Consider the following 5,000-nt stretch of genomic DNA (forward strand, 5'->3'; position numbering starts at 1 on the left):
TCGTAGCTTTCTTCCGTCCTTGTGTACTTATAGCGCTAAAGAAGAAGGCTATGCTTTTTACTCCTGCAAGATTTGAAAAAAAAGGAAGTTTTTTCTAGTAATTGACGTTTGGTAGATAGTTAGCGAGAGTTTCACGAAAAATCCTCAACTAATACTAACCTTGCAATGCTTTACCACAAGCCTCTCTTGTCTTACACACGTCGTTCCATGCCTTTTGCAAACCATCGTCTATATTGCAAACACACTTAGCGCTTACTACGCTGCATTTATCGACAATTATCGGGCTCAAATAACACAAAGTTGCTCCCTTAATTTTCCCGCTGTTAAGTTGCCGGCAAGGATAGTTTGCTCTTCGCATCATCTTCAAACTGATTTGGCCTTTTCAGAGTGTTTTGCTTTTAAGGCGGACCAGGATACATGCGCAAAGTTTCATTTGAATATTGATGTGGGAATGAGATAACCCCAAGGAACATATCTTAACACTTCTCCTCGCTCGAATGATATCCAATGGACGTGAAAATGAGTATAAGAAGGCACAGCAAGTTGAGATGAATAGTTAACCAGCTCATCTATGCCTTATTCGAGCAATCCCAATGAGACTGCAATAAGCAGCAAGGTGGGCATAATTGACAACTTTTGAGCGAATGAGATTTTAGAAAAATTTGACATTGGTCAACAATTCTCATTCCGGAAAATCTGCACAATCCTTAACATCCACAAGCACAGGAAGAGTTTTGTTCATGATATCTTCCAACCAACAAAATCCACAACACCTGCATGTGTCAATTGCGTCAATCTGTGTGAAGTTTCGTGTCAAGCGATCCCAAAGAGAGTTCAATGGCAAAAAAGGTGGACCATAAACAGCTTGAGCTGCATAAATAATATATTTATTTATTTCTTTCTTTCTTTATTTAATATAATAATTAAATAAATATATATATATATTTTATTAATTGTTATAATAAATTTATTTATTTATTTATTTCCCTATATTCCACGAAATCCGTAGTATCCAGCTTAAGTTTAGAAAATATTTCAGCTCAATTCATTATGTATTCATGTTTCCGTATTATCCTTACCATCCGAACTTGCAGTGTCAGCAAAGTGATGGGGTGTAATACATAAAAAAACGAGATGCTTCCGTGAAGCATACACTGGGTTGCCTGTGGTACGTCTTACAGAAAATCAGAAGGCACTGAATTGTGTGGTATTGAGATACAGCATTCCAGTCTCTGAAGAATAACAAATAAAAGAGAAGCGAGAAACATTGGCTTCTGGGCTGACATGTTGATAATTTTCAAGTTCCCGCACAACTTCTTTTCACCACAAGTGTGCCCTCTGAGCATCTGACTGCTTTGTAATACCAAACTTCACTGAAGTTACCCTCTGTTCAGCGGGGTTAGTGTTAGGATGGGAGACCAAAACAATAAACCCCACATAAAAAACAGAAGCATCTGACCGAAAATACTATTAACGCTAACAAATGCGAACTCAGCAAGGTACATATTTTGTTAGCTTGCTTTATGCAAAGCAAATATTGATGAAAAAGCAAATAACTCTTGATGCACAGAGAGCAGAGAGCAGAGGGAAGTTTCCGGGACGGTCGATCGAGAATAAAATATTTACGACATGAAAACAACATTAATATTGAACCGTGAATATAGAGTATAAAAAGTTACGATCAGCGACAAACATTTTGGGAGATTTTTGCTACCGCGGCATGTTTACCCGCCAAACAGTGAAGCATCTGTGCCAAATGATGGCAAGATACCGGGTTTTTGTAAGTTTCTCTTTCTGTCAAGTGTTATAAAGTTTGACAATGAAATGAGCGAAGTCAAAACAAAGATCACAATCGCCCAACTCTTGTTTAGGCAAAGTCAAAATTTACTCTCCAAGACGCGTACGACGTTATTTATCACCAGGTAATTTCATCATTTTGGAAATAGCAGCTCACTTTATTATTCATCTGCGTCACAATTTTCCACTGATTTTGGGGCTCATTTTGTTGAGACTCAAGCACGCTTCCAACAGGCCTGTGAACCCTTCCTGCTTACAGAGCAATACTAAAAATCTTCTCCCATATCACATTTCAACCTTAAGCTCGAAAATTCAATACACAACATGATATTATAATTCACAAAGGCAGAAAATACCACAGAATCCTTTTCCAGCGAAAAATTTATTGAAACAAACAACATATTTCCTCTTAGAGGCGAAAACCTCTTCCTATTTCATTGCGTGCGTGACGACAAGAAACTCAATCGTGTCAAATTACCATGTACTTCAGGTAAATACAGTTCACTTTGATTTCGTCTCGATGGGGGATAGATTGTTGTCGAAGTCCAGTACTGGTCGCTTTTGAGATTCCTGCCTAGTTTATCCAACTGACTTTCCATTATTGAGCTCCATAAGGGTATATTTTGTTTAAGGATCCACTAAAACGCCATTCGCGTTACATGACTTTCGACGCCATTGCAGGCTAAGTTAATGATTCTACTGTGTCCACCAGAGAAATGTACGCAGTTCCACTACCCTCTCGATCCTAAGAAAATACGCACAGAAGGCTCTATGCACAAAGACAAAAAAATAAAATAAAATAAATAAATAAAATAAAATAAAACAAACAAAGTAAACGAAGACCTTGACTGGGTTTGCCATAGGCAACCCAGTAAAAAACCTTCTCCTTTAGGGAATGGAAATGACCGATTTGACAGATTTAGCGGAAATGTCTTTGTTTGATAGTTTTTTTGTTTTGTGACACCACCATGTTTGTATTACAGTCCCTAGCCTGCAAAAGAAACACTGCTCGTGTTGGTGTTTAATTTTTGCGTAGATGGAACTCTCTTCTTGCGCGAACATTTTCTTTTGTTGCTGGTCAGTTGAGTAGAATTCCCTCTGCTGTTTTCGTATAAATGATCTCATTTCCTATAAAGAGCTTCTTTTTTCGAACAACGTCGTTAAAAGAAACAAGTGGGCCTTTTCATGACTGTTCCTTTTAAAAGGAACTCCTTTGACCAAAAAATCAGGAATTAAAGTGATTTAATTTGCTAAACACAGGAGAATCCACGGTATGGAATTGCTCTGACATGAAACAATTCAAATAATCTAATTGTGTAGGAATTTTCCTTGCGCAAAGAAAATTTTGGGCTTTATAAAATCGGGAACTGAAATTTTGGGAAACTATCATCATCATCACCTTCATCGTCATCGTCATCGTCATCTTCATCGTCATCTTCATCGTCATCGTCATCTTCATCGTCATCGTCAACGTCAACGTCAACGTCCGTCATCATCATCGTCATCGTCATCGTCATCATCGTCGTCATCATCATTATCACCATCATCACCATCATCATCATCATCATCATCATCGTCATCATCATCGTTGTCATCTTGGCCAAATCTACGTGATCTCCTGGCCTGATATAAAAAATAGAAGAAAACATGGAAATGGGACAGTACTGATTTCATCTTTTGGTAATTATTCCGTCTTGTTTGCAAGTGAAATTCAAAAAGTCCAGAGCAAGCCTTGAGCTCCGAATATTGACTTTTATTTCTTCGTTTCGACTACTGTGATTTATATTTTTGTCATTGTTTAACGAAATGCAGGTCTGCCTGCCCTGAAAAATTAGGGAGATTAATTTGATGATTTCACGTTGTTGTGTGGAGTACGGCAGAGAAATGCAAGAAAATTCTTGGTTCACGTGCAGCACGAGTATTTTTCTTTTTTAACCAATTATATTCTTGCTTTGTGTTGTTTTTGTCATTACCGTGGCCGTTGGCTTTGCTTTACGGCCTCGGTAAAGGTAAACTTTGCAGATCTAGAATTAGTGGGCAAAGAAGCATATTTTCCCGAAAAATATTCTGCAAAATTAATTTTAAAACAACTAAAATCGACTTTCTTTGTTTCCTGCCATAATCCGCGCGCGAAAAGTCACACGTGAAAGGATCGGCTGTCAATTGACAGCATTCACGCGTGGTCTGCTACCTAAGCACGTGCCCGAACGCTGATTGGCTCAGCATAATTGGCTTTCAAAGTAGGGGGCGGATTTATTCAGCAGACCGTGAACTGCACGCAAAATCTTCAAGCTCGACTTTCTGGGGTTTTATTACAAATTCTCGGACCTCCTGTCCCGACAGGTTTTTAAGATATCGCTTCTAAACTTTTAGTTCTACTAGGTGTACTACCCCAAATAATGTATAAGGAATTTTTCGTTTGTCTTCGTAAACTGATTTTATGGCACTTTTTCTGCCCGATGAGAGTTCCAACTTCGATGCGTGATATTTCCTTCAATTCCTAACATAACTAGACGCTCTATGAGCGTAAACTGGGTTGCTTGTGGTACGTGTGACACAAAAACAGAAGGCACTGAGTTGGGTGGTATTGAACTGCAGCGTTCCAGTAATTTTTGGGCGGGAATGAGTGATGTAGACCGTTTGTGGGGTCACCCACACGTCATGCCAGCAATGGCCCTTTGGTTCACACGTTCACACGTTGAATTATTTTGTAATGTCGTGTCCCGTTTTGAGGTCTTTTACTTTTAAAGCTTTGGTAATAAATTCAGTTCATAGAGGAAAAACACGCTCTTGAGTGAAACTTACTGACTGAATGTCACTCAAAATGATATAATCCATGATAGGGGTGCAGGGATGGAGCAGTGATGAGAGCACTCGATTTGATTTGCGTTAATTGTTAATTTCAGTTTACGTATCCCCAATTAGCGCTAGAACGACTTGACACTTGATATGTTGCTTTCCTTTCCTTTTTTCTTCAAAATGCCCAAAAAATAGGATGAAACATTGCAAGAACCACTTAAAACTGTTGAACGACATAAAAAAAACTGCAAACGGAAAGAGAAGCGTAGATGGACATAAATGTACAAGATTGAAACGGATTACATTTGGGTAATCTTGAAAAACGTCGGCCCGACCTTTTGCAAATTATGGATAAAGGTCGTTTTTTTCCCAGAATCATTTCGTTTCTAACTAAAATAGTATGC

This window comes from Montipora capricornis, chromosome 3, assembly GCF_036669925.1.
Source record: "Montipora capricornis isolate CH-2021 chromosome 3, ASM3666992v2, whole genome shotgun sequence".
Classification (NCBI taxonomy): Eukaryota; Metazoa; Cnidaria; class Anthozoa; order Scleractinia; family Acroporidae; genus Montipora; species Montipora capricornis.